The sequence below is a fragment of the Peromyscus eremicus genome, chromosome X (assembly GCF_949786415.1).
Source record: "Peromyscus eremicus chromosome X, PerEre_H2_v1, whole genome shotgun sequence".
Taxonomy (NCBI): Eukaryota; Metazoa; Chordata; class Mammalia; order Rodentia; family Cricetidae; genus Peromyscus; species Peromyscus eremicus.
The window spans coordinates 106,323,241-106,335,862 of NC_081439.1; the positions used below are offsets into that span (position 1 = coordinate 106,323,241).

General features: G+C 37.0%; 1 pseudogene; it reads right to left on the reverse strand.

Moving 5' to 3' along the window:
- Nucleotides 1-9,142: 9,142 nt before the first annotated feature.
- On the reverse strand, nt 9,143-10,528 carry LOC131899934 (ras GTPase-activating protein-binding protein 1-like; annotated as a pseudogene).
- Nucleotides 10,529-12,622: the final 2,094 nt, after the last annotated feature.

Sequence of the window (12,622 nt, forward strand, 5' to 3'; positions counted from 1 at the left end):
TTTTGGGTATTAGACCTCCATTGAATGTTGAGTTTGTAGTTGGAAGGTTTCTCTGATCCTGCCTGGCCGCCCTGTGGTCCCACAGCAGCTTATAAAATAATTACTCAGAAGCTTATATTAATTATAAGTGCTCAGCCATTAGCTCAGGCTTATTATTGACTAGCTCTTACACTTAAATTAACCCATAATTCTTATCTATCTTCAGCCACGTGGCTTGGTACCTTTTCTCAGTTCTGCCTTGTCATGTTGCTTCCTCTAAGTCTGGCTGGCAACTCCTGATTCTGTCTTTCCTCTTCCCAGAATACTCCTAATCTGCTTATCCCGCCTATACTTCCTGCCTGGCTACTGGCCAATCAGCATTTTATTAAACCAGTGTACAAAAGCATTATCCCACTGCATGAGTTGGTAATTTTTTTCCTATTTTGTAGGCTGCTGTTTTGTCTTTCCTATTGATGGTATCCTTTGCCTTACAGATGCTTTTCAGTTTCATGAGGTTGCATTTATTAAATGTTGATCTTAGTGTCTGCACTATCAGTTTTCTGCTCAAGGAGTTGTCACCTGTGCCAATGCTCCAAAGCTATTCCCTACTTTCTCTTCTATCATGTATAGTGTATCTCATCTTCTTTTGAGGACTTTGATCCACTTGGATTTGAGGTTTGAATAGGGTGAAAAAATATGGATCTATTTACATTCTTCTACATACAGACATCTAGTTTGACCAACATCATTTATTGAAGATGCACTCCTTTTTCCAGTGTTTCTTTCTGGCTTCTTCATCAAAATCATGTGTCCATAGGTGTGGGGATTTGGATCTGGGTCTCTGATTTGATTACGTTGATCAAACTGTCTGTGTGTTTATGCCAATACCATGCAGTTTTTATTACTATAACTCTGTAGTACAACCTTAAATCATTGATTGTGGTAACTCCGAAGTTCTTTTATTGTTCAGGATTATTTCAGCTATACTGGGATTTTATTTTTCCATATGAATTTGAGTATTGTCCTTTCAAGGTCTGCAAAGATCATGTTGGAATTTACAAGTATTGCTTTGAATCTGTAGATTGCTTTTGTAGGATGGCCATTTATTTTTACTATATTGATTCTACCAATCCATGAGCAGGAGAGATCTTTCTATCTTCTGATACCTTCTTCAATTTCTTTCTTTGAATACTTGAAGTTTTTGTCATACAAGTCTTTCACTTACTTAGTTAGAGTTACACCAAGTTGTTTTATATTGTTTGTTTCTATTTTGAAGGATGTTGTTTCCCTGTTTTCTTTCTCAGACTGTTTGTCATTTGTATATAGGAGGGCTAGTAATTTTTTACATGATCTTGTATTCAGATTCTTCGCTGAAGTTGTTTTTCAGCTGTAGGAGTTCCCTGGTATAATTTTTGAGTCATGTTATGTATGCTATCATACATAATACTGATATTATTATATTATATTACCACAAATACTGATACTTTCTGTTTGTGAGTATTGTATTTAGTATTTGTGAGTATTACACTTTCTGTTTGTGAGTATTGTGTTTTCTACTTGTGAGTATAGATGCTTTCTGTTTGTGAGTAAACTTATTTGAGGGTCAGAGAATAGAACAGCCACTATATTAAACATAGAGGTTAGGCAGTGGTAGCACACACCTTTAATCCTAGCATTCCAGAGGCAGACATTCACCTGTATTTAAAGCCACACTGGAAATAGCCAGGCATGGTGCCACACACCTTTAATCCCAGGAAATGATGGCAGGAAGCAGCAAGATATATAAGGCCTGAGGACCAGGAACTAGGGGCTTTTAAACTTTGAGATTTTTTTAGCAGCAGTTCAGCTGAGATCCATTTGGGTGAGGATTCAGAAGCTTTCAGTCTGAGGAAACAAGATCAGGTGAGGAATTGACAAGGTGAGGTTGGCTGTGGCTTGTTTTGCTTCTCTGATCTTTCAGCATTCACTCCAATAACTGGCTCTAGGTTTGTTTTTATTAATAAGACCTTTTAAGATTTGTGCTACAAGTATTTAGTATTTTTGTATCTTTGTTCATAATAGAAATTGGTCTGTAATTCTCTTTCTTTGTTGAATCTTTATGTGGTTTGTGTATCAGGATGACTCTGACCTTACAAAATGAATCTGGCAGTATTGCTTCTGTCTCTATTTTGTGGAATAATTTGAGGAGTAGTGATGTTAGTTCTTCTTTTGAATGTCTGGTATAATTCAGTGCTTAAACCATCTGGCTCTGGGTTTTTTTAGGTTGAGAGATTTTTAATGACTGCTTCTGTTTCCTTATTGGTTATAGGTGTATTTAAATTATCTGATCTTGATTTGACTTTGGTAAGTGGTATGAAAATTATTCATTTCTTTTAGGTTTTCCAATTTTTGTGGAGTACAGGTTTTAAAGTAGGATTTAATGACTCTTTGGATTTCCCCGGTGTCTGCTGATGTGTCCCCCTTTTCATTTCTAATTTTCTTAATTTGGATATTCTCTTTCCATCTTTTAATTTGGATAAAGGTTTGTCTATCCTGTTGATTTTCTCAAAGAAACAACTCTTTCTTTCATTGATTCTTTGTTTTGTTGATTTTGCTTCTATTTTATTGATTTCAGCCCTCAGTTTGAGTATTTCCTCTCATCTACTCCTATTGGGTATGCTTACTTCTTTTTGTTCTAGAGTTTTCAGATGTGCTGTTAAGTTGATAGTATGAGATCTCTCCTTTTTTATGTAGACACTTAGTGCTATGAACTTTCCTCTTAGCATTGACTTTCATGGTGCCCCCTAAGTTTGGGTATGTTGTGTATTCATTTTCATTGAATTCTAGAAAGTCTTTAATTTTTTTTATTTCTGTCTTGATCCAATTTTCATTCAGTAGAAAGTTGCTCAGTTTCCATGAGTTTGTAGGTTTTTTGTTGTTTCTGTTTTTGTTGAAATCCAGCTTTGACATGAGGTTGTTTCAAATTTTCCTGTATCTGTTAAGACTTGCTTTGTGACCAAGGATGTGCTTAACTTTGGAGAAAGTTCTGTGATGTGCTAAGAAGAAGGTATATTATTTTGTATTTGGTTAGATGTTCTGTATATATGTCTTGTAGAATATTGCTTTAATTATGTAAAGATGTGTTACATTTGTTTCACCTTACCTGCCTAATACACCTTATTAGTCAAATAAAGAGCTGAACAGACAATAGCTAGGCAGAAGAAGGATAAGCAAGGATGGCAGGCAGAGAGAATATATAGGAGAAGAAATCTAGACTTGGGGAGAAGAACAAAACAAGAGAAGAAGGAGGAGGAAAGATCGAGGGATACATCCAGGGCAAAAAGCCAGGCAGCTGCAAGCTGGCCAGATGTGAGAAGCAGTGAAAGTAAGACACACAGAAGGAACAAAAAGTAAAAAAGGCCCCAAGGCAAAAGGTGGATAAAGGGAAACACGTTAATTTAAGTTAAAAGAGTTAGCCAGAAACAAGCCTGAGCTAGGCTGGGCATTCAAAAGTAATAATAAATCTCTGTGTCATGATTTGGAAGCTGATTGGTGGCCCCAAAAGAAAAAGTCTGTTACAGATATGTGTTAGGTCCATGTTGGCTATCATATCTGTTAGCTCCATTTTTTTCTGTTTAGTTTTTGGCTTGATGACCAGTTCATTGTTGAGAGTGGAGTATTGAAGTCACCCATTGTTGATGTGTGAGGGTCAATGTGTTATGTAAGTTTTGGTAACTTTTTTTATAAATCTTATTGTCCTTGAATTTGGGGCATAAATGTTAAGAAGTGAAACATCTTGGTGGATTTTTTCTTTCATGAGTATGAAGTATCTGTCCTCATGCTTTTGATTAATTTTGGCTTGAAATCTATTTTGTTAGATATTAGAATGGCCAAACCAGCTTGCTTCTTAGGTCCATTTGCTTGGAAAATCTTTTTCCTACCCTTTACTCTGAGGTAATGGCTACCTTTGCTGTAGATGTCTGTTTCTTGTATGCAGCAGGTGGATACTGTTTTTGTATCCTTACTGTTAGTGATTTTATTGGAGAATTGAGTTAATTGATATTGAGAGACATCAATGACAAATGATTGTTAATTTCTGTAATTTTGTTGTTGGTGGTGTTGTTGCTAGTGGTGGTGTGTATGCGTGTGTGTGTGTGTGTGTGTGTGTGTGCGCGCGCGCGTTTGTGTGCTTACCTTCTTTTGGTTTTGCTAGTGTGAGATTATTTGTTTCCTGTGTTTTCATGGATGTAGTTGACATTCTTGGGTTGAGGTTGTCCTTCTAGTACCTTCTGGATTTGTAGATATTGTTTAAATTTGACTTTACCACGATATATCTTATTTTTTCCATGTATGGTGATTGCAAGTTTTTCTGGGTATGGTAGTATGGACTGGCATCTGTGGCCTCTTAGTGTATGCAGTACATCTGTCCAGGTCCTTTTGGATCTTAGAGTCTCCATCGAGAAGTCAGGTGTAATTGTAATAGGTCTTCCTTTATACTTGCTCTTTTTCCCTTGCAGCTTTTAATATTCTTTCTTTGTTCTCTAGGTTTAGTGTTTTGATTATGTGGCAAATGTACTTTCTTTTCTGGTCTGTCTTAGTTAGAGTTTCCATTGCTGTTATGAAACACCATGACCAAAACACAAGTTTGGGATGAAAAGGTTTATTTGGATTATACTTCAGTATTGCTGTTCATCATTGAAGGAAGTCAGGACAGGAACTCAAAACAGGGCAGGTTCTCAAAGGCAAGAGCTGATGCAGAAGTCATGGAGGGAAGCTGCTTATCGGCTTGCTTCCCATGGCTTGTTCAGCCCACCTTCTTATAGAACCCAGGACCAACAGCCCAGGGATGGCACCACCAACAATAGGCTGGACCCTCCCCCACTGATCACTAAATGAGAAAATGCCTTACGGCAGGATCGCAAGGAAGCATTTCCTCAGCTGAGGCTCCTTCCTCTGATAACTCTATAGCTTGTGTTAAGTTGACACACAAAGCCACCCAGTCCATTGTCCAGTCTATTTGGTGTTCTGTATGCTTCTTGTATCTTTATAGGCCTTTCCTTCTTTAGGTTAGGAAAATTTTCTCCTATGATTTTGTTGATAATAATGTCTGGGCCTTTGAGCTGGAACTCTTCTCCTCCCTCTATTCTTATTATTCTTAGTTTTTTTTCCTAGTGTCTCAGATTTCCTGCATGTTTTGTCTCAGGAATTTTTTAGATTTAACATCTCCTTTGACCAATGTATCTATATCTTTTGTTATATTTCAATGCATGAGATCCTTTCTTCCATCTCTTGTATTCTCTTGGTTAAGCTTGCCTCTATAGTTCCTGTTCACTTACCTAGATTTTTCATTTCTAGACTCTCTGAATTTGCATTTTCTTTATTACTTCTCTTTCAATTTCAGGTCTGGAACTGTTTTATTCATTTTCTTCAACTTTTTTTGTTTGTTTTCTTAGCTCTCTTTAAAGGATTTATTTAGTCCTCCAACTTTTACACCACACTTTTTTCACACTTTCATTTTCTTTATTTTTCATTGATGCCATATGTATACAAAGTTTCTAAAAAGCTACAAAATGTCTATCACTTTATCAAGAAGCCATCAAAATGTGTCACTTTGCAACAACATGAAAATACCTGCTTGAGCTGACATAAAAATTGCATTTTAAAGTGATGAAATAATTGCATTAACTGTCATGGATATTAAAGTTACTGCAAAAGCTAGAAAATATTACTTTTATGAAGTATTTTATAAAAAAATTCTCTACACATGAACCCTATAATTTTCATATAACTGTCATACTAAAGATACTTTAAAGCCAAAACTTAGAACATTTTTCAACAAAAAGATACCAGTACCTAAGCATAACATTACTGATTTCTTTAAGGGGTTTATTCATTTCCTCTTTAGGGACCTCTAGCATCTTCATAAAGTTGGATTTAAGGTTTTTTTCCTGTATTTCAGCTGTGTTGGAATATTGAGGGCTTTGGTGGAGTAGGATAGATGAGATCTGCTGGTGACATAGTGCCTTGGCTGATGGTTTTTGGCATCTAGGCATCTGGATTTGGGGTAATTATATGTCTAGGTGCTTATTTCTGAGTTTGTCTTTGTTGGATGAGTGTTCTGTTCCTTGATTTTTGTTTCCTCCTTGGTCTTCTGGCCAGTGTGGCCTGTAGTTGAGTAGTGGGTCTCCACCTCGGTTGTTTCTTAGACTTCCGGTGGCTAGTGTGGCCTCTGGTTGAGCAGAGGCTTCTGCCCAAGATGGGGTCTGGGACATGGTAATAAGGAGTAGTCAGGGGCACTGAGAGAGTGGGGGAGGATTCTACTGGCAGTTGGTCTACCTGGACTTCTGGAGGCTACCTTGGCCTCTGGTCAAGCAGAGAGTCTTCTCCTGATTCAGGGCCTAGGGAATGTTGATGAGGAAGGGAGCAGGGATTGATGTGGGGGGCACCCAGAGAGTAGGGGAGGTCTCTGGGTTGGCAGCTACTTGAAATTCTGGAGTAGAGAATAGCTTCTTTTCAAGCATGATGTTCTTTTCCTGAGTTGGGGGCTGAGAGACAGTGATGAGGAGGGGAAAGTGGATTTAGGATAGTGTTGGGGGTACACTGAGAGAATGGGGGAGGTCTGAGGGTGGACAGCCTACCTGGAGTTCTGGTGGCCACATGTCCTCTGGTGAAGCAGGGGATCCCAAAAGAAATTTTAAAGAGCTAAAAATAAATCCTTCTTCCACTCAAAAATAAAAGAAAAATCGAAAGTAAATTCTTCTTCATATAGAAAAAAAAAGAAAAATAACTAGCACTTGCATAATAGTCAAAGGTCTGTGGTGACAAGTTATTTGATAAAATAAGAAAAATCAGACATGAGATAATAGAAAAATTGCTGGAAATTTTTTCTTACTGTTATTCTCATACTGCATAGTTTTTAGTTCAAGGAGTCAACAGCTGTTTCTAATTCATTTTCTTGACCCAGAATGAGCATAGTGAAGTAATTTTTGTGGGGGTTGTTTGAGGAATTTGGAACTCAGGCAAATGAAGGAATTCTATGACTCCCTCTCATGAGGGATTCTTAATCCTCTAGAAACTTCAGTGGAAGCAAAGTCTTCCATAAGTTGCCCTGGTCATGGTGTTTTATTGTATCAAAAGAAAAGTTACTAATACAACAACTATATGAAAACACATAGACAATAGAATACTTTGAAAATAGTGAAGTTATTTTTCAGTAAAAGCATTCTAAAAATGACTATTGGCAAAATTTTCTCCAGCAATTTTGGAGGACAAACAAATATGGTTTATATTTTTAATGATTTTAAAGAAAAATAAGTAACCAAAAATTTATATGTGGAAAAGTGTCCTTCGAATAGGATGAAGAAATGTTAAGGTCAAAATTGTAGAATGCCAGAATATAGTGGAAAAATATAAATCTCTAGTAAAAGTAAAAACATGGGCATCTCTTCATAACTTAAGGTTTTAATTTCACTATTTACTAATTTTCATTTATTTTGTGTTTTTTTACTTATTTATTTTTGTTTTTGGAGGATTGCTTGCCATATTATAAGTGTAGAGGTCAGAGGTCAAGTTCAAGCGTTCGATCTTGCCTTCCATTTTCTCAAGGCAAGGTTTTTCCTGACGTTTATGCTTCTCTGCTATGTATTTCAGGCTAAGTGGCTTATGGATGATCCTCCTGTCTCTGTTTTCTACCTTGCTTTAGGAATTCAGTCTTGCAAAGTTAACTCTTTTACCACCCAAACTATCTTTCCAGCCCCAGGCTTAATGATGTCTTTTGATTTTGTTTTTCTTTTGTTTTGTTTTGTTTTTGTGGGTTTTGATTGTTTTGTATAGAAAATTATAAATCTTTGTTAATGAATACCTATTATACTGTATATATATATATATATATAAGTTATGACAGAAATTTCATAAAATGGGCAGCAAAATAGGAGTATAAATTTATAAACAGTATGTAAGCATCATGACAGCCATATTAAATTATATACAGAATATGTGGAGAAGGAAAAACCAAATCCACTATGGAAAATCAACTTTGAAAAATCAGTAAAATAAGAAATAAGGAATAATATATTTGCAGTATACAAAAAATAAACAATAAAATGGAAAATTTGAATCTCTATTAATATGTACTTTAAAATTAAATAGATTTGAATCCCTAATATAAAGACATATATTAGAAGAATGGATAAAAAAATGATTCAGTAGCATACTCTACATAAAGGATTTACTTTACCAGTAAGGATATACAAAGGAAAAGAATTAAAATTGTAGCTGAAAATAGAAAGCTGAGGAAGATATACTAACATCCAATGAATGCAACATTTTCCTAACACAAATATAGAATCTTTATTAGTTTTCTTTAAACAATTGTCGGAACTGGAATCAAAGATAAATAGAAGGCAAAGTTTTACTTGGTTTTGTTATCAGATTTTGGCAGGTTTATTTTCTTGTGGGGATTTTTTGTTCCTTTTCTTTTTAAAAAAAAATACAAATAAAACATGAAAATCTCAATGTCAAAAACAAAATTTAAAAAACAAAACAAAACAAAAAAACCCGTAATAGTCCAAAACAAAAGTCTTTAGCTGTGTTCTAGACATCAACAGGCTACATCAATAAAATCCAATGGTATAAATGGAAATTTAGAACTGTTTGCTAATGACAAGTCAATAGGACAAAGTTCTGGAAACAACTTTTATTCAGTTAGTCACACTAGCAGGGACCCAGCAGCAGTTGCCAAAAGGAACTTTTCCAACATAAGAAGGGAGTACTGACATCTGCCAAATAATATGGATTTTTTTCTTGCTTCCAAAATGTTTATCAAATCCTGTGTCTCCCAAGAAATGAAACACCCACTGTTAGTGAAGAGCAAGATGCACTCCTAAGGAAATTGCTGTTAAACTCCAGTCTGTATCGTGAGCAGGAAGGTCATTCTTCCCTCTTCTTTAAATATCTATTACTCCTAAAGTATCATTCCAGAAAGCAGGAAGGGAAGGGCTAAAAGGTCAGGGCAGTAAAAAGTTGGGGTAATGGAGCACACAGCATGAACACAAGTGAAATTAAACCTGTACAAACCAAAGCAGTTTATAGCAGACCTTGCTGAGACACCAAAGGCTGGTTGAATGGTTTCACCATTTTGCAGGAGCCAGGGCTCTGTGCTGTGTGGAGTTCAGGGCCAAGTAATTCACCGCCTTGGAATTAAAATCCTGACCATGGCAAACCCTGGTTTCTGCATCATGCCTTCCTGGTGAGGGCCTCCTCTTCCACTGCTTGGTCCAGTCTACTACCAAGCCTTTGGGGCCACGAAGGCCGTTATTCCTAAGATGATCTTCCCTGCCAACATGAGTCTTCTCTTCCACATCCAGATGACTGCATCTCAGAACATGATGGGCCTATTGTTAAAGACCTTCTGAACAGGCTCAAGAATTATCAAACACAACAAAACCAAAGTTGGATAACTTCCCAGCACTGTTAAAGTGAAACTCCCCCACTTTCCCATAATTATGGAAAAAATCCATCAGTTCTGAGTTGTCAGCCTCATGTGGCAGGTTCCTGATGAAGAGTTGGTGACTGTTACCGTGTGCCTTACCATCCATCAAAATTCCACATGGCCTGTTTCACTAGCCTCTCAGATTGACAAGGGCTCCTTCTAAGGAGGGATATTTATCCATTCCTCTTGAACTCCCTAATCTCTCTGAGGCCTTTGTGGTGGAAATTGAGATTCAGGCTTAGATTTCTGTAAGGGCTATGAAGGTGGCACTTAGACCACATGAGGTAATGTCCCCGTCATTGGAACAGCTACACTGAAAGGGAGATTCTTACTTGTCACAAATGCTCAAGAAAATTTTTTCAAGTCCTCCTGTGTTAGGGTGAAGTCCACTGGGGCTGGGAAAGTGCTCTTCTGCAATCCTCAGAAGCAGCTTCCTCTACTGCAGGCTCAGGCTTGTCTCCTTGGATGTTGGACACAAGTTCCCAGACCAGCTGCATCTCTGGTTCTGGCTCCAGCTCCACAACAGGATTTTCCAAATGCTCCACCAAATCATTGCTGACAGCCTGATCATAGAAAGTTTCAGAATCATCAGGCATGACCTCAGATGTCTGCAGTATTTTTTTTTTCAGGTTCCTATTTCTTCCTCAGATTCCTCCTTAGGCCCGGTGAAAAAGCCCCCAAGATTTCATCTTGGTATCTGAAGATGTTATGAACATAGAATTATTGGCAACAGAGCCCCCAGGAGCAAGGACAAAGATCTGTGTAAACCTCTGCGGAGCCTGATTGTTGTTGTGTGATCATCTGGACCGCCCCCTCGTCATTCAGAGTCCTGTGAGCATCCACATGGTGAACCTTGGTGTGGCAATTGGTGAAGTTTTGTAACATTGCTTTCCTGTGGATTTCCATCTGCTCATAGACTGTGTCTGCTGGCTTCCCTTTGGAATCCAAGTACCCGTGGGCATTGGAAGAATTCTTTCCATAAAACCTATGCAGCATGTCCTGGGTCTGGTTAAACAGCATGTAGTACTGTCTCACAAATTCCTGCCCGACCCGTAGGGGACTATGCTTCTCCATAACCATCCCTTTGGTTGATTCTACCTTGCTCAGCCACCATCAGAGCATCTTCTTTTGAAATAGCTGGGAACAAGTACAGAAACCCACTACTGAACAATGTGGAGAGTGAGAGACCTTGCAACATTCAGTCCTAAATGGAATGTCTTCATTAAATCACTCCCCTCAGGATTCAGGGAACCTTGGAAGGCTGAGCAGCAGGTTGCGGCTGCTGCTCAGAGGAGGTGGTGGCATCCCTCATGAAAATGTAACCTTACATGAATAACAATTATAAGAACAAAAGCGCATATTTTGAAAAAGTATCAATTCATCAAACATTAATAACGATTATCCAGGTGTAGTGGTACACACCTTTGATCCCAGCACTCAATAGGCAGAGATAGGTGGATCTCTGTGAGTTTGAGGCCGTCCTGGTTTACAAAGTGAGTTCCAGGACAGCCAGGATTGTTACACAGAAAAACTCTGTCTTGAAAAACAAAAATAATGCTGGAGAGATGGGGCTCAGAGGTTAAGAGCACTTGCTGTTCTTGCAGAGGACCCCAAGTTCAGTTCCCACTATCCGCATGATGGCTCACAACATCTGTAACTCCAGGGGCTTTGACATCCTCTTCTAGAAGGCACACGTGTTCTATGCAGACAAAAACCCATACCTATGAGTTAAAATAAAACAATTAAAAAAACAAAACTAAATGAAATAAACTAATAATAAAGTTTGTAAACTAATCTGTGGAGCTCAAAGTGCACTAAGCCAATGCTGACAAAGAGATAGGATAGATAACTAGCTCTCCAATAACAGTTGGGAAGGTCAACATCCACATTTAATAATGTAAATAACAGCTACAGAGACATTTAGCTAGGAAACAGATAACTTAAACAATACAATAAACCAAGTGACCCTAAAACTTCTTACAGAACAGGAAAAGCAATATTTTTGTCAAGCATGGAAGATTCCTCAGGGCCAACCTAATGTTAGGTCATATAACTAGTCTTAATAAATTTAAAAATATTGCTATCTTAAGTAATTTACAAATTGGAATGGAATGAGACTATAGAATGACAGAAAGAAAACTGGAAAAACACAAAAGTATAGATATTAAATAATATGTCCTCCTAACTAATGAGTCAAAATTAACAGAAGTGAAATATACATATGAAATACCTTATGTCACATGTAAATAAAAGTATAATTTACAAAAAAAATTATGATGTTACAAAAGCACCACAATAGAAATATTTATAACTTTACATGCTTATATCAAATGGAGTCAGGCAGGGAAAAATAAATGATGGAGCAAAGAAAAATGATCTCAAATAAAACAGAGCCCTGAAATTTAAGGAAGCATAAAAATAAAATCAAAGCTGTAATCTTGATAAATCAGAGCACAAATAGGTAAAGTGGACATCAAGTGTCATGGCATAGTCCTGTCATCCCAGCCCATGAGAAGCTGAGTAGGAGGAAGATCAAGAGCTCATGTGTTCAAGTCTGTATCCTGCTACTTAGCAAATATGAGGTCATCTTGTATGATCTGAGATTTTGTCTCAAAATCAATCAGTCAAGTAATTAGTATAGGATTATAGAAAATAAAGGATAAAAATTGTTTCTTCAAAATTGGTGATGAAAAGAAGTTGGATACATTAAGAAAACAGAAGAAAACCTAAGTTACTAAAATCAGAAATGACAATTGTACATTCCTACATATTTTTTAAAAGTATTATACGAAAGTACCATGAACAATTGTTTGTCAACAAATTTGATGCCACAGGTAAAATCAAATTGCTAAACCACATAACCTAATTGGAGAAAATTATAAGTAAATATAAACTTTGAATACATTTAGAAGAAATAAAGGGGTTGAATTAATTATCAAGCACTTTCAATAAAAGGAAAAGCTTTGCAAGAGATACCTTTAGTGTTAAGTTCCCCAAAAGATTTTTAAAATTCTCCATGCTCCTCTGTAATATACGTTATATTGTTAGACTGTCATATGTTGCTTTAGCTCACTGAAAAGCCATCTCTAGAATCAGGATTAACTAGCCTTTCCCCATTTTAGAGACAAGCCATTGTTTCAAAGTGTCCTCAAAGGCCCCATGGAGGGCTGGGCC